The 24,886-nt window shown below is 35.8% G+C and overlaps 1 protein-coding gene across 5 annotated transcripts in view; it reads right to left on the minus strand.

Annotated features, from left to right (window-relative positions):
- Window positions 1–24,886, minus strand: part of LOC149794253 (nephrin-like) — a 347,553-nt gene that overhangs the window by 202,908 nt on the left and 119,759 nt on the right. For 4 of the 5 annotated variants that reach the window (XM_089968389.1, XM_089968382.1, XM_089968380.1 and 1 more), the window contains one exon: window positions 16,524–16,631. The gene's annotated coding sequence lies outside the window, so the exon portion shown is untranslated. Of the gene's footprint in view, window positions 1–12,355; window positions 12,608–16,523; window positions 16,632–24,886 lie in introns of those variants that run through there. The other variant, XM_089968383.1, reaches the window with a different exon arrangement.

The following is a 24,886-nucleotide window of genomic DNA, read 5'->3' on the forward strand; positions in this document are numbered from 1 at the left end:
GTGAGAAAGCAAATGCAATGAACCTAAGCTTGGAGAATGGTGAGGAAGCAAATGCTATGAACCTAAGCTTGGAGAATTGTGAGGAAGCAAATACAATGAACCTAAACATGGAGAATGGTGAGAAAGCAAATGCAATGAACCTAAGCTTGGAGAATGGTGATAAAGCAAATGCAATGAACCTAAGCTTGGAGAAAGGTGAGAAAGCAAATGCAATGAACCTAAGTTTGGAGAATTGTGATGAAGCAAATGAACCTAAGCACGGAGAATGGTGAGAAAGCAAATGCAATGAATCTAAGCTAGGAGAATTGTGATGAAGCAAATACAATGAACCTAAGCTTGGAGAATGGTGAGGAAGCAAATGCTATGAACCTAAGCTTGGAGAATTGTGAGGAAGCAAATACAATGAACCTAAACATGGAGAATTGTGAGAAAGCAAATGCAATGAACCTAAGCTTGGAGAATGGTGAGGAAGCAAATGCAATGAACCTAAGCTTGGAGAATGGAGAGAAAGCAAATGCAATGAACCTAAGCTTGGAGAATGGTGAGGAAGCAAATGCTATGAACCTAAGCTTGGAGAATTGTGAGGAAGCAAATACAATGAACCTAAACATGGAGAATTGTGAGAAAGCAAATGCAATGAACCTAAGCTTGGAGAATGGAGAGAAAGCAAATGCAATGAACCTGAGCTTGGAGAATGGTGAGGAAGCAAATGCTATGAACCTAAGCTTGGAGAATGGTGAGAAAGCAAATGAATGAACCTAAGCTTGGAGAATGGTGAGAAAGCAAATGCAATGAACCTAAGCTTGGAGAATGGTGTGGAAGCAAATACAATGAACCTAAACATGGAGAATGATGAGAAGCAAATGCAATGAACCTAAGTTTGGAGAATGGTGAGAAAGCAAATGCAATGAACCTAAGCTTGGAGAATGGTGAGGAAGCAAATGCTATGAACCTAAGCTTGGAGAATTGTGAGGAAGCAAATACAATGAACCTAAACATGGAGAATTGTGAGAAAGCAAATGCAATGAACCTAAGCTTGGAGAATGGTGAGGAAGCAAATGCAATGAACCTAAGTTTGGAGAATGGAGAGAAAGCAAATGCAATGAACCTAAACTTGGAGAATGGTGAGGAAGCAAATGCTATGAACCTAAGCTTGGAGCATGGTGAGGAAGCAAATGCTATGAACCTAAGCTTGGAGAATGGTGAAAAAGCAAATGCAATGAACCTAAACTTGGAGAATTGTGAGAAAGCAAATGCTATGAACCTAAGCTTGGAGAATGGTGAGGAAGCAAATGCAATGAACCTAAACTTGGAGAATGATGAGGAAGCAAATGCAATGAACCTAAGCTTGGAGAATGGTGAGAAAGCAAATGCTATGAACCTAAGCTTGGAGAATGGTGAGAAAGCAAATACAATGAACCTAAACTTGGAGAATGGTGAGGAAGCAAATGCTATGAACCTAAGCTTGGAGAATGGTGAGGAAGCAAATGCTATGAATCTAAGCTTGGAGAATGGTGAGAAAGCAAATGCAATGAACCTAAGCTTGGAGAATGGTGAGGAAGCAAATGCAATGAACCTAAGCTTGGAGAATGGTGAGAAAGCAAATGCAATGAACCTAAACTTGGAGAATGGTGAGGAAGCAAATGCAATGAACCTAAGCTTGAAGAATGGTGAGGAAGCAAATGCAATGAACCTAAGCTTGAAAAATGGTGAGGAAGCAAATGCTATGAACCTAAGCTTGGAGAATGGTGAGAAAGCAAATGCAATGAACCTAAGCTTGGAGAATGGTGAGAAAGCAAAATGCAATGAACCGAAGCTTGGAGAATTGTGAGGAAGCAAATACAATGAACCTAAACATGGAGAAAGGTGAGAAAGCAAATGCAATGAACCTAAGCTTGGTGTGAAGTGGCAAATTTTATGTCGATCTAACAAGAATACATTAGTTGAGACCAGACAACCATTAATTAGATTTATGGAGACAAGCGCGTATCATATCGCCATACTACCGTGTAGGGTAATGTCCTTTAGAGGGAGAATTCTGTTCCTAATTAAACATTTGTTTATACAGCAGCCAGGCGGACAATTTAGGACGAGGAAAACTTCATTTTCATGGTAAAGTTGTCACAATTGAGAGAATGCAGAAACTCTGTTACTCAAACTACCAGGGTCAAGTTGACCCTGACTTTGGCGCCTCTGGAGAAAGGCGGCAGAGATATTTGATTCTGATTGGTACGTTAAATGAGAGGGCGTGTTCCAACACAAAATTTCATAGGTTTTAATATCGCCCGCATCGAATTTTAATCAGTCTAAGCTTTTCCTACAAGAGGAGATCCAAAGGTTATGACTCCGGAAATTTGCAAGAAATTTCCGTAAAACTGTTGTCCAAAAAGGGGACGATTGTCGAAAGGAACCGACAAACTAATTTACCGATTAGGGGGAGGAAAAACGTTGACGGCAAAGGTAGTGTGACAATTCCATGTAATTTGTTGATGCCATATATAATGCCTTGCTGAAGTTATTTATTTGTATCTGCATGAATCTTTTTTCTACATTCGTGTAATAATTTGCTTTATGAAGTATAACTGTGTTGAGTTTATGCATAGGAAGTTGTACATTAATCTTCTTTAGATAAGTTTGACGAATTGTTTGAATTTGTCGTCTTGTTTGCATAAGAATGATGTTCTAAGAATTTAATGCATTACATTAGTTAATATGATTTCAAGAATCCGTGTGAATTCGCCGAATTTAGAAGATTTCACGTATGATTAAGAATAAGTGTGTATTGACGGAAATGATCTAGTAATTGATTGACGTGATGTATCCTATTTATTCGCTGTGTATGTGGTAATGTGTAAGGTCAAGGCGTAACGAATTAGCCATTTGACTAACTAGGGTCATTATAGGACATGTGGAGTCGATTGATAGCCTTAGCGTCTGTTTAGCACTGATAGTGAAATCTGATAACGAGGGAGAATAATGAAGAATTAACCGTTTCATAAATAACGGGAAATTTTGGTTGTCTCTATTTATATTTATTTAAAAGGGAGAAAATAGCTCCAGAGACGTATGAACGAATGAGTGATGTTATTCTGAGACCTATACGGAGAAGCATAGAGAAGAGTGCAGTGAGACATATAATCCTGTGACGCAACCCTGCGACGTGTTAATCTCTGAAGAAGTATTTTGAGAGTGTCCTGAGACGGGTGGTAGAAAGTATCATCCTGAGATCCAGGGGTCTGAACAGCGACAGAGGAAGCAAAAACAGACTGAGGACGAGCAGGTTATGAAATCATACAAGACGTTGACTTCGATTGTTCACTCGATCTTATGATGAACTAAATCTATCAGTAACAGATTGGCTATCTTATTTAGATCTATTTGCGTTTTCTTTGTATTTCGGTGAAAGTTAAATTTCTAAAAGCAGAGTACACTCCTGAGGTAATGAATTTTCACAGTGTTTGTATGTAATTGATTAAATTGTTTGTTTATATGTACGGGGGCTCATGTTGGTTTGTTCTATATACCTGCTCAGATCTCTATCTATTCCACCTATAAGTTTCACCACTTATATTTCTATTTACTCGAACCGGGCAATAACATCGAAGGCGGTCAACCCCTAGATAACGAAAACCAAATACGGAGGAACATTCACTCCCCCCGTGTAACACTTGGAGAATGGTGAGAAAGCAAATGCAATGAACCTAAACTTGGAGAATGGTGAGAAAGCAAATGCAATGAATCTAAGCTTGAAGAATTGGGATGAAGTAAATGAACCTAAGCCTGGAGAATTGTGAGAAAGCAAATGCAATGAACCTAAGCTTGGAGAATGGTGAGGAAGCAAATGCAATGAACCTAAGCCTGGAGAATTGTGAGAAAGCAAATGCAATGAACCTAAGCTTGGAGAATTGTGAGGAAGCAAATACAATGAACCTAAACTTGGAGAATGGTGAGAAAGCAAATGCTATGAACCTAAGCTTGGAGAATGGTGAGAAAGCAAATGCAATGAACCTAAGCTTGAAGAATGGTGAGAAAGCAAATGCAATGAACCTAAGCTTGGAGAATGGTGAGGAAGCAAATGCAATGAACCTAAGCTTAGAGAATGGTGAGGAAGCAAATGCAATGAACCTAAGCTTGAAGAATGGTGAGAAAGCAAATGCAATGAACCTAAACTTGGAGAATGGTGAGAAAGCAAATGCAATGAACCTAAGCTTGGCGAATGGTGAGAAAGCAAATGCAATGAATCTAAGCTTGAAGAATTGTGATGAAGTAAATGAACCTAAGCCTGGAGAATTGTGAGGAAGCAAATGCAATGAATCTAAGCTTGGATAATTGTGAGGATGCAAATACAATGAACCTAAACATGGATAACGGTGAGAAAGCAAATGCAATGAACCTAAGCATGGAGAATGGTGAGAAAGCAAATGCAATGAACCTAAGTTTGGAGAATTGTGATGAAGTATATGCAATGAATAATCAAAAATGGACAAGTTCAACTCTAGTAAAGGAAATATGTTCAACTTAAAAATTAGGACTTAATTGAGATTTGAATATACATGTATCTTGGAAGTTGAACCAGTTTACCCAGGGATTATGGCCTAGTTTTAGTCCAAAAAGATCCTTCAAACATCCCTGAAAGAAGCCTAAATATGTTAGCTGAAATTTGCCCATGGGTGAAATATGTCAATCAACTATTGCACAACAGATGTTCAAATTGAATGAAGTGAATGCTACCAAAAAGGATTGCCAATTAAGTGTAAATTGCAACAGAATCGGTGGCTAGACAAGGACTTGCTCTATTTGCTTCCTCACTAGTAGAAAAACCTGAATAATTAAAAAAGGACAAATTCAACTCTATAAATTTAACATTTTTCATGCATTTTTTCATAACCTCACAAAATGCAAGTTTCTATCACTGACTATAAAATATTTCGAAAGCAAAAAGTCCTTGTCTGAAAGAAACATGGAAATGACAGAACATTTTCTTTTTCTGAGGGGTCAAATGATGCTGCAAAGTCAATAAAATCAATTTGAATGCCATGAAAAATATGTTTATGTTATTTTTTCATCATGAAACAAGAAAACTACCTCTACTGCACCCAAATGGTTTATTAAAGACCCAGACAAATAAAGATAACATAATCCCTCCAAGGGACTAACCTCTACTGTATAAAAAGAATTTCCATGAATTCAAGACGATTTCTTCCTTTTAGTTGTTGAGTAAACAATAAGATTTTAAAATTAGTCACTGGGGGAGTTGCATCATTTTTGATTAGGGCAAATGAGATACCATTAACAGACTTCTTGTAAAAACCAGGTGCTGATATTACCATCTGTTCTAGAAAAAAAGTAGTGACAAAGTTTTCAAGGTGTTATTGTGGCAGTCACATTTTTGAGATCAGATGGCACACTGTTATTCAGGGCCAATGAGATATCATAATTATTCTGGTGAAAACTCCATGTCAATTAACCTCATCCATTTAGGAGGATTTTCAAGATTTTCAGGATGGTCATAGTGACCATACAGGAAGTTAGATTGGGACCATTTTCATTTAGTATCAACAATGACATCATAAAAAGTTTTCTGGTGAAAACCCAATAATGATACGAATATACATTCAGGAGAATTAGTATCAAGATTTTCAACATGTTTATTGAGGTAGCCACACTATCCTTCAGATTAGTGCCATTTTGATTTAGGACCAACTAGACATCATAGTACATCTTAAAGTCAAAACCTTATGTTGATATGATGATCCATTCAGGTGGAGAAGCTGCAATAAGATTTGCAAGATGACCACTGTGGTAGCCATACTGGACATGCAGGTGGCAGCTTTTTCATTTAGGACCAAATAGACATCACACAGAGTCTTATGGTTAAAACGCCTTCAAGCAGAACTGCTTTCATTTCGGACGAACTGGACATCATAAGAAGTCTTCAAGTGAAAATGCTTTGCTGTTGTTACGAGAAGTAACAAAAAGATTTAAAGATGGCCGTTTTGGTGGCTATATTGGACATCAAATCAACACCACTTTCATTTCAGACCAATTAGACATCACAACAAGTCTTTTAGTGAGAACCCCTTGCTGATATGGCCATCGATTAAGGGGAATTAGCTATAACAAGATTTTCCAAATGGCCACTATGGTGGCCTCATTTGTTTTGTCTCAGCAACACCCTTTACATTTAGGACCAACAAGATACTGGGATGAAGTTATGTATGTTCGTTGTTGCTGTTGGGTTTAATGCCATTTTTCAGTACAAGATAGGCTACGCATGGCAGCCAGTATAAATGGTGGAGAAAGAACCCTGAAAACCCCCAGAAAGAACCACCAACCCACGAGAAGCTACTGGCAAGCTTTCTCACATACCCACATTGGCCAAATCTGAGATTCAAGCCCATGCAGACAGAGGTGAGATGGCAGCTATCAATAATAGTGAGCACTTTAGACTAGGGTTTCTGGTAACTGTTTAACAGTAACAGTAAAACAGCTGTTTTTCGTCCAAAATCAAAAAACAGTAAACAGCTGTTTTTTTCTAACTGTTTTACTGTTTCTAACGGACATTGAGACATTGGATTTTGACGCTCTCAAAACTCTTCTGAAGGCAATGGAACCTGTGAAGTTTGCTGTTGAGAATCTAAGTCAAGAAGACGCGCCGTTGATGAGTGCTGACACAATTTTAGAATTCATGTTCAACAAGCTCTCTAACCTGAATAATGACATTAGTACCAAGCTCAGGGAAAATTTGAAGTGTCGCATTGAAGAGCGATTGAACAATGATGTCATGAACCTCCTGCGCAGTCTCAAAGATCCATCTGTCGCCCCGTCAAAAACTACGCTAAATTTCGCAGGAAATCTAGTGTCTCGTCTATTTGAAGTCAACGATGTAGAAGATGTCAAACAGTCATCAAATGATGCTGAAAGTGTGAACTTGTCTCTTCAAGATGAATTGAATTTGTTGCTTCAAAAAGATGGATCATCAATTGCAGTCGGAGGGCAAGACAGTTTCAAATGGCTCAAGTCCGAATTCACGTTCTTCAGGAACTCTGGCCAGCGCACTGAAAATCTCCAGAAATTGTACAACGCAATTCTATCCATTAAACCGACATCAACGGATACTGAAAGAGTTTTTTCGGTCTGTACGAATTTCTGTACAAAATTAAGATCGTGTCTCTCAGACAAGTCGCTTAATGCACTTGTATTCTTGAAATATTACTATAAGAACTAAAAATGTATTGATTTAGAACTTATCACGAAAGATATATAATAAAATGGTGTTCATCACAAAAATAAGCTACTGACTGTAAAATTAGTGAAAATATGGAAAAAACAGTAAAATTGGAAACAGTAAACAGCTGTTTTTCAAAAATGACTGTTTTTCAGAAACCCTACTTTAGACCACTTGGCCATTCAGGGCCCCCATGTATGCTCATAACAAACCCCATGAAGTTTTGGAGAATTAGTGGTAACAAAATTGTACTAATGGATGGATGGACATCCTATGATGAATATGTCATCTCATAAGATCCAACGATGGATGTGTCATCTCATACGATCCAGCAATGGATATGTCATCTCATAAGATCCAACGATGGATATGTCATCTCATAAGATCCAATGATGGATATGTCATCTCATAAGATCCAATGATGGATATGTCATCTCATAAGATCCAATGATGGATATGTCATCTCATAAGATCCAATGATGGATATGTCATCTCATAAGATCCAGCGATGGATATGTCATCTCATAAGATCCAACGATGGATATGTCATCTCATAAGACCCAATGATGGATATGTCATCTCATAAGATCCAATGATGGATATGTCATCTCATAAGATCCAATGATGGATATGTCATCTCATAAGATCCAATGATGGATATGTCATCTCATAAGATCCAACGATGGATGTGTCATCTCATACGATCCAGCAATGGATATGTCATCTCATAAGATCCAACGATGGATATGTCATCTCATAAGATCCAATGATGGATATGTCATCTCATAAGATCCAATGATGGATATGTCATCTCATAAGATCCAATGATGGATATGTCATCTCATAAGATCCAATGATGGATATGTCATCTCATAAGATCCAGCGATGGATATGTCATCTCATAAGATCCAACGATGGATATGTCATCTCATAAGACCCAATGATGGATATGTCATCTCATAAGATCCAATGATGGATATGTCATCTCATAAGATCCAATGATGGATATGTCATCTCATAAGATCCAATGATGGATATGTCATCTCATAAGATCCAATGATGGATATGTCATTTCATAAGCTTAACCAATAATATGAGTAGTAGGACTAAGACTCATTTAGACTTGAGAGCTAACTGTACCCCGAGCTGGCTTACTGAATTGAGTGTACTCATGACCAAAGAAGCACGACAATCAATTTAATTTACTAACAGAAATGTGTTAGTGAATTGATTAGCATGGACAGCATATGGTCAATGATTAGGGATAGAAAAACATAAAGAGAAGATTAAAACTTCAGCAAAAACAATGCTGAACTTACTTCCAAATTAAACCTACAGAAAAAACACAAATGTTGATTCTAGAATGGTTACTTAAAAGGAATTCAAATCACAGATTGGAATGCCTGCAGCATAGAAGGCTGATAATGTGTTTGAAATTTCCCCAATAAACAACAAACAGTTATGGATATTTGCAACCCATTTTTTTAATTACCCCCTTTCTTGATATAATGTGATCTCTAGGCCCCCAACTTCACCATTTCTGGAATTAACACTGGTCAATTAATCTGAATCAGAGTCTTAGACTGGTAACAAACCAAATATTGTGATCTAAAAGCCATTCATTTCTTTAGCAATGAAGAAGCCAGTCTTCAGAAGGCTTGTGATCCAAGAAGAGCCATTCATGATAAATGATTGCCACTGGAGATAACAACTGGATGATCATGGGATAAAACCTTATTTAATGCATGATTTTTCTTTGTATCAATTACTTTAAAGTAACTTCTTACATTTCAATGAGAAGTAAAGTTATACTACAATGAATTTATTCATTTTTAAAGTTATCAATTTCCATGGTCTGTTGAAAAATCATTGCGTTTAAAATTCCTTTAATTGGGAAATTAGAAGGTCTATTAATTTTTGCAAAAAGATCATTGTTCATTGGATCTTAAAATTCATGGTTGGTAATAGACCAGAAATCTATGAAAACTGATACCCTCTGAAAAGTGTAACAGTGTGATTCCACTATAATGTGCCCTGCTATAACACAAATTCGGATATAACATGGTCATGATGTGGCTCCCGAAATTTCATATATTCATTCACACATGAAAAATATTTTTGTTCCAAGTATGTGAAATATCAGTATTTATACAAAACTATCATCGTGAAATGATCTAGCAGATGGTAGCGGATAACAACTCGACACATCACTGGCATCACTCAAATGGAAAGAGGTCTGTCATCTCGATGGTAAAGCCTGGGATGCTATCTCTGCATATTGCATGGAATGATGCTGGATAAAGGGTCTTGGATCAGCTTTGCCGTCATCTACACACATGATAGTGACAATGACGAGCCTGAATTTACAGGATTAACTGAAGACGATGTATGTTTAGCCGAAGAAGCACTTAGAGAATATGAGCACAGTCATCATGATATCCTCAACTGGTATTCAGCAGATGACATTTGCCCCATATATGAGCACATCACAGAAACTGGAAACTCAAGATGTGGACAACATCAAAATCATCCAACTCATAAGCATTCTTGACTTTGCTAGAAGCCAACAGTTCGCATTAAATAAGCCAACTCCACTAGACCGATTTTTTAAGAAATGATGAAATTCAAAATTATGGAGTCATGCAACCAGACTGACTTTGCACTCTGTGCAATGATTAGTATAGTAGTTTTCACACGTTTCTTTCGATATTCACATAATCTGAAGTAAAAGTTAGATGCACACTGAAAGCATGTGTTGATAATTATTCTTCCTGTAATCATTCAAACAAATAGGTGAACAAGTGTTAATTATTGGGAATTTACAATGGATAAAGGTACATGAGAAATGCATATGAGAAAATTTTAGCAGTATAAAATTTGTATAGATGCTGTTTGTAGACCGTGGAGAGTAATGAACCGTACATGTGCTTTGTCTTTCTTAACCTAATTTTGCTGTCAATGTTTCCCACTGAATTCAGATACATAATGATATATGACAAAATTATTGAACAGTTTATGTATGCAATTTTTTCAATCGAATTACATGTATTATGGATTAACTGCATGTCACAATGGTACGATATCAGACGGAATTAGTAAACGGTGTTAATAAAATGTTCATACTATATACTGAACGCTGAATTCAGACACAATGATCTGCAACAAAATTACTGAATATTTTAAATGTGCAATTTTTTAGTGGAATTACATGCATTTTGGATGAACTGCATGCCATGATGGCACGATAGTAAAAGGTGTTGCTACCCTATTTATGATATACATTAGACATGAATACACATATGTGCCAATGCATTGTTCTCTGAAAAAGTAAAATACTGTAAAACCCCACATTAACACCATCCTGCTATTAATGCGATCCAATTTGTTTTACCCCAATTATCACGTTATAGTAGGGTTAAACTATACTTTATAAAAACTGATACCCTGTAAGTGGTACTTAATTCACAGTAACAAAAAAAAAAAAATACTAAATCGGTTGTGTGAGAGAGAGAGAGAGAGAGAGAGAGACTAATGTAAACAAGAGGTCCAAGTGAGCCTAAGATTGTTCATAAGGCTGACAATTACCAAACAGCCAAATGTAACTGCAACTGATCAAAACAGGATGCTTTCTGTTGAAATCTTTTTCCAGTTTTATTTGTTCAAGTCAAATAAGAATAAAGAAACTTTGTTCATGAAAAAGAATATTGTTGAGTCATCAGGAGACATAACTCTGCCACATGCTGAAAATCTAACACAGATAATTAAACATGCTTAATGTCTCATCAATATCAAGCTGCCAGGTTATAATGTTTGAAATTCTAAAAAAAAAGAAAAGCAGTTATTGTTCAGAAATGAAAGAGAGTGAATGTGGAAGAATCAAGGTCCATAATGCTGTTAAATGAGTATGTTTAACACTGAAAATCAAACTCTGCTGCAGTTTCATCAATATCAATCTGCACACTGAATTTGGTTGAAATAATTATTATTTTAAGACAGTTACTGTACAAAAATGCAACTGAGCAGGTCCAACAACCTGGCACTTTTACACTGCTAAATAATGATACTGAGTGCTAATAATCAAACCCAGCCTGCAAATATAAACCTGTCTAAAAAGCGGTATTAAAATAATTCAATCATTAATAAAGGAGTTAAGGAATGGAAGTGAAGAATGGCAGTCTGACAATAATAATAATAATAATAATAATAATAATAATAATAATAATAATAATGAGGACTTTGTATAGCACCTAATCTTTAGAAGCTCTAAGCGCTTTACGACATTAGACAACACCTATAAGATAACAAAATATATAATGATATGATTACAAAAACAAACACCATGAAATTAGAAAACATTAAAAAACATGCTGAGAATATTTAAAGTAGGAAAAATTATCAGGTCTTTAAGTTTGTTCTTGCAGTCAAAATAAGTGAAACAAAAACAATTATATTCAGCCCAGGCATAATCAATAATAATCTGTCAGAAAAATTTACTTGAAATTAAAATGAAAAATATCAAGGAAGTTACTGTGCAAAAATAACGTGGCTGGGTCTAAACATAATGGGCCATAACTCTGCTAAAATATGGTGCTGAATACTGACAATCCAAATCATTCAAGCATCAGTGTGATGCTGAAAACCAAATTTGGTTGAAACACAGCAATAATTAAGGAAATTATTATCTGAAATAAAAATTGGTCCATAACAAAATAAGGTTTTAAATAAATGTCAAAGGGCTGGCAATCAAATTCTCCTCCAGATCAAGTTACATAATAAATATAGTTGAAATACAAAAATAATAAGGCAAGTTATTGCAGTGAAACAAGTGGGTGGGTGTGAAAATCAAGTGCTGAAATGCCACATAAAAATGACAAAGGGCATTGGCAACCAAACTTGGCTAATATCAGGCTGCATACAAAATTTGGTTGAAATGCAGTCTTAATTAAGGAGTCAGTCATTATGGAGATTCAAGTAGGATAGATGGACAAGACTGAAAACAGAAAGAGCAATTGACTGAAAGATGGATAGACCCAATTTAGCATCCCCTATTTTTCTAGGAAAAGTGGGGGCTAAAAACAAAGAACACTGATTGTACACATGCAAGTATAGAAGACATTGTATACTTACAACTCTCCAGGTGAATGCTGCATTAGCGGTAGTCAACTCTGAATGTGCACAGTCTAAATCAACACTACAAATGCATTAACACCTCTGACAAATCCACCAAAAAATTACCAATCAATCAGTCCTTCATTTATCAATGTTTCAAGTGCAATCAAGGTAGTGTTTTTCCTAGTCTGTCTTTCATGAACCACACTAAACTATTTCCTAGTCTGTCTTTCGTGAACCACACTAAAAAGCCCCAGTAATGATGGCTTCTCTCTTCCATCAAAATATTTCATTGGTGATATGCAAGTGAGGTTTGAAGATCAAAGGCACTTAGCTGCTATAGCATGTACATTCAGTCCCAAAATCCACACTTCAGTAAATCCATAAATCTCATTCACATCGGAACACTCCTCTTTTCAAATGATCTTTTGAACAAAAATAATTTACTAGAAAGTGTTACTATCACCTTTAACCAAGCATGGATAATTTTAGAGAATTTACATTGATTTCTAATCACTTTAGTGCAGAATTCTTTCACTAAATACTACAGTCAGATACAGCACAACCACCACACAAAGCTCTGCCAAGGTATCTCCATAAAGGTCTAAAAGTTCCCACTGACAAGCCTGTCTTCAATGTTTACACACCTAGATACAATGGATGAAAGTGAAAGCTTGAAAAATTTCCACAAGTACGCTTTTCACACTATTTGCTGAATGGAAGGAAATTCCATTGTGTTACCACCTCCAATGATGAAAGTTCTTCTCCATGCTTTCTTTGCATTCCAATCAATGCAAATTGTACACAGCACTGAGAGAAATCTTAAAAGGAAGTGAGCCTCCAGCTATTGAACAGCATTACTAAAATGATTCTATAGATGCAATCAAAGGGAGATGAGATACAATTAGCACAATCAACCCATGCTTGAATGAATAAAAAGAACTGTGTGTGATGTGATATGCAATGTTTCACCAAGGTGTAATGTGGATATTATAGGGCTAATAAAAGTAATGAAAATTAGCTCACAGTTACCAGAGAAAAAAATGTGACAATTTCAAAACAAAAGGCTTGACCATTGCACAGACAAATCAGTGTCCAAAATCACTTTCTGCTGAGTTTAAAGTTTTTGTGTGTTTTTTTTTATAAGGCTTTCTTATTAGACTGGGATGAAATCACAGCCCTAAAATGTGATTTTGTGGGTTTAATGCCATTTGCATCACATGACATATATACATTGTGGCCAGTTAACTGGTCAAAGAAAAATCTTGAAAATGTCCAGAATGAACAGTGACCCATAGGAAGCTATTGGCAAGCTTTCTCACAACCATTATTTACAGCAAAGTTTGACATAGTTGTTCTGTGATTGTTTTCAAAGTTCCAAAACAAATTATACAGAAACTGCAAATTGGTAAACTATAGTACCCATCAGCAATATACATGAAGTCAATGTAGCCACTGGCCCACCAGCCTGTGACTTGTAGATTTCGAGGAGGGCACTTAATACTGACTGCCACAGGCCCTAGGGGTGGGGACCATTTACATTTTCCACAGTCATTATTAAATTTGATTGGAAGGCCAGTCGATTTGAGATAGTTGATGAATGTGAGCTGGTCAATTGAAAATTTGTCTTAAACTGGCCCTTGAAGACCAGAATAGACTAACTGGTGTCACAGCTGTCGTGAATGTGGTGACTTACATAACCCACAATATCAGCTAGTCAAATTAAACTTTGTTATATATTTGAATTTATTTAATTTTATATAAAAAAGAATACCACCCTCCCACTCATTTTAAAACTGCTATAGACCTTTTAAAGATTACAGTTACTTTTAACTGCCTAACTTTTATACTTTTTTGGCCAATATATAAAGCTGCCCTACATCCCTGAAATACATACAAGTGAAACTATATGCTACATGTCAAATATTAGTTAACCAAAAAGGTGGATCTCTCAATATCCAAACATCTGTTTAGCTGGAAGGTACACCTGTGTCCAAGATACAAGTAATAGAACATAAGGTAAAATATGTAATATTTTATTGATTACTTTGACTGACAAGATATACTTTGTCTAAATAAATATTTAGCACTTTCGTCCTTTTGTTCTGAAGTATATTAACTGCTACAAATAATATACAAGTGGAATCAATAAGATCACATGAAAATAATAAAAAAAATCAATAAACAGTCAACAATAGCAAAAAGGTTCTTCTCACCTGTAAATGTTAAGTAAATTATAAGTTTCCAAGTTATGACTAAAAGTAAATTATAAGTTCTTCAAGTTATGATTAAATGAAAACCTCATCGATTCCAAGAAAAGGTGAAATTACAAGTGCATTTATTAATAAACAATTTCCTTGTCTCATTTATGTTAACAAAATGTTACCACAAATTTTTATCCCATTCAACCTTTAGAAAAGGTAAATTTATTTAAACATGCCAGTTTTGAAAACATAGTATATAATGATTCTAATATATATTCTCAGTGAATCAAGATTGTTATTTTTTTCCCATCTGTACAACATTATATACAACTTAAGTATTAGCTGTGGTGTGCAGTGTTGCAATATTATCATAAATGATTTTAGAAAAATAGAGAGATATCATTAAAATAATTCACAAAAAAGACAAGTGGAGACCAACAAGATAAAGCTGGAGAACTTATTTCCAACCCTACTGTCTTGAAAAAGTAAATTTTAGATGTACCCAGTACTTGGTCCAAAGACTGTGTATGTAGTTTTTCTTAATTATGACAGATTGTGCACGTAATTTTTCATGATTAAGTCCATGTACAAATTTGTTTGTAATATTTCTTAGTGCACTTCTGTATCATAAATTCATCTGACAATGTATTACCTTGTCCACTTCTGTCAACTGTTTTTGGTGTGATAATAATAACATCTGTACCACTGTGTCAGTGTGTAAAAGTTGCTATATACATGTATACATTTGAAGAGGACCTCTAAAATCTCTGTCTCATGTCCCACACTTTATAACTGTCATAAAACAATTTATTGGTTTTGGTGTTTTACAGCACAGCAACACAGGTAGATTATTTAGTACCAAGGCAACCATAGTAAATTGCCCTGCCCAAGGAGATACAATGGTAGCTGGCCTGGACAGATTCAGTGGTAGGATTAAAACCAACACCATTTTTCTGGACTTGCTGTACTAATGATATGGAAGAATGTGAACCAGTCATAAATGGGTGAACATAAAACAGCATATATTGGTTTGGCTGGCAAGAACAGGTTGATAATGAAAGTAAGATTTTAGTAAAAAGAGTCTTTTCAGAGCTTATCCTAGCTGTAACTAAAAAAAAAAGTAACTTAGTCTTTTTACAGACCCGAGTTTGGAAAACTCAATGCTGAAATGAGCACCTGACTCTTTGGTGTGGAATGAACAACACATGTTTCAAACACATGTAGATCACAAAAAATGAGCTGCATATGTGGGTTTTTTTCTCCACAAAGAAGGTGGCATCAAGGATGGGTCTATAATGACATATTTATGAATGATCATGAACATTTAGAAATTTTAAATTGTTGCATTTTTCATCCATTGACCATAAGAGCTGGATTTGAATCCAAGTTCCATCAGTCTTGAGCCTGGTGACATAGCTGCTACACATTTTAACTAAAGACAACTTACGTCAATTAAGGAATATATCAATGAACTTTTGAAGTTGCTATCAGTGTTTCTTGACATCTTCACATCGTAGTGGGCCCAAATTTTTTCAGTACATGTACTGGCATTTCGTGAATTTCAGAAGTATACCAATACTCAACTTAGTCCAAAAGACTGCACATCATTTAAAAACAAAATGGATAAATTGACAAAATTTTGTTGTACGATTTCATGTTCACTTGTCCACTGGAATTAATTAGAAATGGAGGTTACTAAGCTTGTCAAATAGTGAAGTAACATATTAACCCCTCCCCCTCCATGTGGTGGTTGGGAATAATTAGAAAACAGCTGAGCAAGGAAAATGGTTACTCACTCAATGTCAATCCCACAATAAAGCTGAGTCCTTGTCCCACCCACAATATTTACATGCCACTTAAATTATTAGTGAGGCAAAGTGTGGCACTTCCCAAGCTGTACTGCTCTAAAAACCTTGTATATGTTTATCAACTTTCTATCAATTATCCCAGAAGTTCAAAAGAAATCAAAATCAATATCTTACCTGGTCCAGTTGGGTCCACTGTAGAGGTGTGACTAGTAAATATGGATCAAGAGGTCAGTCTGCTGAAGGCCAAAACTTGGAGGAAACTCTACCCCATGCAGCTCTTAGCTGAAATGGATAACAACTCCAATTAATTGCTGCCTGCCTTTATCACATGATTGGGTTTAATTACTGTATGTATACCATGATGTGAGCACCTTAGTAGCCTGCAAATGATACTATGTAGCAAGTTGCAAGAGTATGTATGGGATACAACAGACAGACACCTGGACAGATGGACATATCTACTGAAAGAAAACAAGCACATTGAACATTTACAAATTTGCTTGAAGTGCACATTTTCTCCCCTTTCTGTGAATTTCTAACAGAGGTTAATTTCCTGTGGCCACGTCCAGGATTTTTTTTTTAAAGTTAGGGTCAGAGTCTGAGAGGTTAAATGTATTTAAAATGGCCAAATATGTATTGTTCTTCCCCACTGAAAGTATAATATTTAAAATGGAAAAGGGGATTGGACTCAACCTCTGCAACCCCTCATGATCTGCTGCTGCTATTTATAACACTTTTGTCTTTCTCTGATGGGTTTATTTTCCTTTTATTTGACAACGATGCCATCGGACTGTAATATTCATTTAGAGATTTTTTTAAAATTTCCCCATTTTTGTTATTGATCTCTGAAAACTGAAAACAATGAGATGAGATTAGTGTCAGGTACAAAATGTGTCAAGTCTCTGGTACAAAATAAAATCAATGGGATGAGATTAGTGTCAGGTACAAAATGTGTCAAGTCCCTGGTACAAAATAAAATCAATGAGACGAGATTAGTCTCAGGTACAAGATGTGTCAAGTCCCTGGTACAAAATAAAATCAATGGGATGAGATTAGTGTCAGATATAGATGCATCAATTCCCTGGTACAAATCGAAATCAAAAGGATGCAATTAGTTTCCAATACAGACGTATCAATTCCAGGTACAAACTGAAATCAATGGGAAGAGGTTAGTGTCAGGTACAAAATGTGTCAAGTCCCTGGTACAAACTGAAATCAATGGGAAGAGGTTAGTGTCAGGTGCATGATGCATCATGTCCCCACTACAAACAAATTAAATATCCCAATTCTGTCAACACATGAAGAAAGGTTCTTTTGCTCTCATATCATGTTCATTATTTTCTGGCAGAATGTATAACTTGCACATTACAGTAAGTGCATTCATGATGTTAAAGGAATTAAATCATACTGGTAGAATGTGAAATTTTCCACCCCTATGGTAAGATAGATTTATCCATCCCATTTTAAAACTCCAAGAACTCTATCCAGTGGTTTAAAAAAACTTGGAACTGTAAAGTATAGCATATGACGTTAAAGTTTTACTGTTCCAAACATCTTACAACCATTCAGAAAATTGCATTCCAGTGTACAAGATTTTATCATACTGATTTAGTGTACTTTCTCTAATGGAATTCCGAGTTTACCCAAGAAATATTGACAATGTAAATGAAGCAAATATGTTATATGTACACTGCTCTTACTGCATTAATGCCTTATGTATTCACTTATAAGTCAAGTCATCCAACTGCAAAAAACACAGACACTGATATGTTGCCCAATGTGCCAGCAGATCAGACTATATCCGGAGACCCCTAACAAACTGCAGAGATTACCAAGTGTTTACCATCTATATAGATGCCACCCCTATCAAAAGACCATCTTTCCTGATACCAGAATAGTATATTTTAACAATGTTGTCCCATGAAAGAGGCCATTCCTTTTACATGGCCAGTTTGTCGTGGGGGGGGGGGGCTTAGAGTTGGAATTATGTGCATGCACATTGTGATATACATCAACATGGCTTTATTATGACATTTCATATCACACAGATGGAGACAATTCACAAGCTAGACCAAACTGTGGGACAGGGACTCGACAATGATAATCCAATTCCTGCAATCTGTGCAGATACCCCATGCGGTCTATTACAATAACAATGTCACTGTCAAACAACTCACCTGGGCTCCTCTACTAATATAACTGTCCAAACACATGACATTTTGAAACTTAGTCTGAAATTTTTTGCCCAATGTTAATAAGCCACATGATCAGAAAACAAATTAAGCTGAACAATGAGTATGGTACAATAATCTTTTTAACTGTTGTGTGTTGAAACAGCTCTGATGATCTTGAACAAAAACATTTTCAAATTAGCTGCCACGGTAGCCATATGGATATAAGATCAGTACCATTTTCATTTAGGACAAACTATATCCCATGAGAAGACTTTTGACAAAAAACCCATGCAAATATGGCCAACCATTCTTAAGAATTAGAGATAAGACTTTCACTACGTTCATTGCTGCAGCCATACTGTATTTTCACTGAGCACCATTTTTGTTTCAGACGAATAAGACATCATAAGAGGTCTTTTAGCAAAAACCACATGCTGACATGACCATCAATTCTGGAGAAGTAGCAATAACAAGATTTTCAGTATGGTTGCAATAGTGGTCTTATTGGATGTCAAATAAGCATAATTTCATTCAAAACCCACGTGACACCAGAAGAAGTCTTCTGGCAATTTTGAAGACCCTGCTCATATGATTATCCATTTAGGTGAAATAACAAGATTTTCAAGATGGCTGACATGGGAGCTATATCTGAGGTCACATCAACACCATTTTTTCATTGAAAATAAGCTAGCAATCACACTAAGTTTCCTGGTGAAAACCCCATGTTGATATGGCTTTCCATTTTGGAGGTGTAACAATGACAAAATTTTCAAGATGGCTGCCTTGGTGGCTATACCGGATGTCAGATTGGTGCCATTTTCATTTACAAAACATCATAGTAAGTCTGTTGGTGAAAAAAAAAAACAATGTAATTTTGACTTTCAAATCTAGGAGTAGCCATAAGGTTTCCAAGATAAATTTGTTTATGTTTTACCAATTAGATGATATAAGAAGTGTTCCATTGAAAACTCCATAATGATATGACATTCTCTTCAGGAGCAGTAGCACAAACATTTTCAAGATGGCTTCTTCTGATCCCATATTGGACAATTTTTAGATCAGCACTTTTTTCACTCAGGACCAACTAAACATCATAAACAGTCTTTCAGTGAAAATCCCATTATTGACACAGGTAAAACCCATTATGACATGATTCATTATAACTTAAGGTGACCTCTCTTTTTAACATCCTAAATACATGCAATCAGTAAAGCTGATTATTAATATTCCTAGCAGATTTTATATCCCAGCACTGCGTTTAATATTGCCTTAATTTCTAAGTGCACCATTTCTGCCATATTGGCATGTATACGATTCAAAACTGAAGTATATTTGATGTCTGATGAAACCCAGCAAACAAAACAAACAATATATGATCAAGAGGTTAGTTAAAATTAATGACATTGAAATTTCAATGCATATTTTCTATGGGGAAATTTCTTGAAAAATATGTTAACACAATTCAACTTGTATCGCAATGTTATTCTTTGGACCCCCAAGCATCACATTATGATGAGTTTTACCTGTATTACTGTACTATCCTTTCAGATGGAGCAGCAATAACAAGAATTACAGGATGACCATTGTCACAGGTGATGTTGGTAGAGCATCAGTTTCATTTAGAGCCAGCTAGACTTTGGGATGAATGAGTGGTTCAAGTTTCACATCAATCCTTTAACACATTAACCCCTGGTGTTGAGTTTAAGTGGCAGGAGGTAGTAGCCTACTGGCAAGCTCTGTAGTGTCAAGGTCATGTATGATACACTAAAGTGAGTGGTATTATAGAAAGGTAGACAGCTGCAGCTTTACAATGATACCAAATAATCTGGAAGTTCTAGTTGCACTACAAAATAGAGGGAAAAACCTCATTTTTTGACCTGCTTTTTTTCCATTGAAAATTCGCTCGTGGTCGGAGTGTGATTTTGTGTCAGGATTTTAGACCTTTTGGCCTCAGATCTAAGGCAGACCAGTCTGAACTGCAAACAGACAGATGAACCTTTGCAAAAAGTAGGATAAGATGGGCATTTGGAATAAAGAGTGGTCTCGATACAAAAATAATGGATCCGTTAAGCAAAAATAAAAAAATGTGTTTCCTACTCAAATTTCAGATGAAAATGACAAAAACCTCCAGGGGTTAATGTGTTTAGTAAGGATACAAATTCCTGCTAATGGACACATATTGACAATGGGCAACTGGCCATCCCACAAGCTCTGATCTATAACCTGTAGAACTGAGAATTACCCCATCATGTACAGATTAGTGTCATGTTGTTTTTTCTGGACAGTAAATATAATATAAAATGTATGCAATGGGTATATGGGGCTTAAGACAGTCATAACAATCCCTGGCAGACTAACATATAATGCATATATTACCTCATAAATCTTGCAAAAAAACTTACGACAGTCATAACAATCCCTGGCAGACTAACACATAATGCATATATTACCTCATAAATCTTGCAAAAAAACTATTTGTTGAAAGATAACACAAAAATCTGGAAGCTGCCTTTGGTGGCCAAACTGAATGATTGTTTACAACAGCAAACTATTTGTAGTATTTACCAATCTTAGGCAAAAAGATCTTTTCTCCAAACAACTGACAAGTAGCATTAATTAAATTCCCGCCTTCTTTTGATGTATATAATTTTCCATAAGGTCTTCAGCCTCAGGTTTCCTCCAGTGACAGAACAACATGCTATGTATACATTGCCAGCATCTGGCTTTACTCCAATAATGACCCTCATCCTTCACAAATGCTTGGAGGAGGGGACCAATTTCCACTGATAAATAACCCACACAGTAACTCATTCTATATATAAATAATTTTACATAATTGGATCATATATTCAATATCTGCATTAAAACCTTAGTGATGCAAAGGTTTTCTGCCATTTTCATTTACCCAGTTGTAAACTGCCTATCATGGTACATCTATAACTTACTAATGCTTCAGCTCAGTTGTACAATAAAGTAATGACTTTGCTGGAGTTCTTACATGCCCATAAAATATTTTTTAACAGAAAACCTTGATTTTATATCTTGATAGCTAACCAAACGTACTCCTAGAATTCTGGGTATTAATTAATGTTTCTGTTGTCAGGAAGATTTATGTGCAAATAAAAATGAATACCTATGATGCACCCAGCATATTCAATACCAGCTGAAACTGGGCTAAGTAAACTATGTTGCATTATATCCTTGCTTGCAAATAAAGAGCATTTATATTGCTTGTTTCCTTTTACAAAATAAAGAATACTCCTTGCAGTTCTGGGAGTAATGAGGACGCTTATCAAAGAGATAAGCGTACTCTATGAAATTATCTTTCTGGGTTCATATGATCTCACCCCTTTTGTGCACGTGTCACTTGAGTTAAAACATAGCAACAGTTGACAGAATCAACAGGTCTGTTCTGAATATATGATGGTCTCTACACAGGAAAAAAGTATAACTGGATTCGTAATAAACATATACTCGCTTACTAGTATAGTCCAATAGCAAACTGCAATGACCCTGATCTGTTGCAGCATAATGCACCAGCAGATCTGGGTCTGTGCAGTTTATTAGGAGTAATGAGTAGAACAAACAACTTTAGGCCCAAACCTGCAGGTGTATTATGCTACAGCAGATCAGAATTTTTATTGTTTGCAGTCTAACTCGTCTTATAAGCAAGTACAGATGGAAGTACATTTTGAAAGGAAAATTAGTTTGTCCCTCTCTGCATTCTGGATTATGACTAGAAATTTTTTGCTTATGGCAACAGAGCGGCAACAATTTGGTGATTCCAACAGAAATAAACAAAACCTGGAAGTGTCAGAAGAGCTCACGTCATGAACAAGCTTATTAAAATTATGCATTTAATCAGCCTTTTTCAGGTATGGGTATTCCTTAGTTTATATTCCAACCTGAATTTTTCTTGTCAGCTTAAAAATGTACTTAGTGTCTAGAAATTTTATGCACTCTTGAAAATATCACAAAATTTGTGTCTGGAAAATTAGAGGGTCCTGTTACATGTATTTAGAATAATGATGGTACTCAACAAGATGACATTCTTAAATGTTCAGAAGTCATAGTGAGTAACACCATTTTCAAGAACAGGACAATTTTGGTCCATAATTCTGAGCAAATTTCATGAGGTCCTAAAAATTGATGCATGAATTTTAATATTGCAGTTACTATACCTGTTCTACTTCCATCACAAAAAATTTTCGATTTGGGTGAAAATTTTTAATTCTATTTACAGCACCAGTTGTCTGTTCTCTTTTTTATTATTGTACTTATTTGTAAAATCTTTAATAAAAATGTTCTCAATCACATTTATTTTTGTGAAATTCTTAACTATTTTTGCCCAATCTCATGCATTTTTACAATATATGATCTCCAGGACTTTTATTTTCTAAATTCTCATGTGTATCCAAAATATAGAATTCTCGACTAATAGTCTTTACAATACAACAGTTAAAGTCTTTACAGGTTTTATTTCATGTGTTTCTTTTGACAAGGAAAAATAATGTACTCTGAAAACAGCAAAAAGCTAAAAACTGGGCAAAAGTGCTACTTATAATTATACATTTTTACAACAGCACAATACTATGCCCAATGGTGTCACTTTTGAATATTACACTGACAAATGATGCATTGACATCTGTGCAAATAAATATTAATTGTTAGAATATTTGCAGCAGTTTCAACAGAAAGATAGTCATTACCATTAATGAGCCAGTTTTATTTGGATAAGAATTTGTCTGAGATGATGGGATAATGGAAGCCCAATTCCCACATCTCTTTTGCTGTAAGTGGATGCATTAACAGGAAAACCCACTATGAGATTATCATGTAAAATTGCTGTCAGTGGTGTCAACCAGTGTGTTTAAAGTTTTGTTGGGGTTTTTTTGGTGTCTGAAATAAATGTATTTTACATACCTCAGCCATTCATGATGGGAATTCCATCAGCACAACAAAGATGGGTCTATGTTTAGTGACCTCTTTCTTGTGATTAATAAAAATGGTACTAAAAGCTGCCTCACTAGGTGCTCAGCATTAAAAGGTTAGTGTTAGGACTGGTCAGCCTGGTGTCAGAATAATGTGACAGGGTGGGACACGACGCTACATATCTGCAATATGATGCCCCAATCCTAGACAACACTATAAACTGCCACACTGCAGACATATTGATATGATGAAACAGTGTTAAAGCTGTATCAAAAATCCAGACTACACATATGCACATACACACTCTTGTGATCAAAGTTCTCACTGCAAGCTCTACAAAGCACCTTTCTTAATGAGGCAAAAACCTTCCTACAATTAAGATCTCTCCTTGGATAAATATTCCTGCAGACTTTGGGAGCCATGATCAATATTTTCACCAAATAAGAGGCCAATTATCAGCCTGACTTTAACTGCCATCTAGGAAAGTTGCTCTTTATTGAAATCTGATTGGCTGGTTGGCCCATGTTAATACTAACACAGTGACTGACAAGACTGAAACTTGACACTTGAATAATCACTGGCATCATATTTGTTCTAAATGATCCAACTTCTATAAACACACCCCATACCAAATCTTGAGAACAAAACAAAAATGACTACTTGTTGTTGTTGTGGGGTTTAACGCCATTTTTCAGCACGATAGGCTATACATGGCGGCCAGTATTAATGGTGGAGGAAGAACCTGGAAAACCCCGGAAAGAACCACCGACCCACGAAAAGCTACTGGCAAGCTTTCTCACATGCCTACATTGGCTGAATCTTAGACTCGAACCGCCGCAGACAGAGGTGAGATGGCAGTGATCCGTAACGAAGAGCGCTTTAGACCACTCGGCCCCTAAATGACTACTAGTAATTGTTCTCCTCATGCTATCCTTTGTGAAAGGAAATTTTCTAAAAGCTTATGGAACTTCCAAACATACAAGTAAGTATTGTATTAAGGCATATTAGGGTATGTCTTGATTTACCTGGATGAAATCAGTGTGCTACCCCTGCAGATATGTGAATTCTAAAGAGCAGTAATTAATTAAGCTTAATAATTAAAAAAACTGACTAAATATTCAAACATCTTTCATTATGCTATCAATAAGAATGCTTTAGCATTATTTCTATATAATAAAGAAGTAGAAAATTCCATTGGTTTTTAAAGATTTAAGCAACAGTAACTCTTTTCATAGCAAATCAATGTAATGCCGCCACCCATGATCAGAACAGAATGAATTACATGTAGTGCATGAATGGACTAATGTCTAAGTTCATAAAGACAATTTTATTACATTCTAGAAAGTCACATTAGAACTAATTGAAAAGGACTCTCTTCTCTTGTATACACTGATGTGTAAAGCTAACTCATGAAATCTGATTCAGTAAAAT

Source organism: Sinohyriopsis cumingii, chromosome 8 (genome assembly GCF_028554795.1).
Source record: "Sinohyriopsis cumingii isolate HCF-2022 chromosome 8, ASM2855479v2, whole genome shotgun sequence".
NCBI classification, from domain to species: domain Eukaryota; kingdom Metazoa; phylum Mollusca; class Bivalvia; order Unionida; family Unionidae; genus Sinohyriopsis; species Sinohyriopsis cumingii.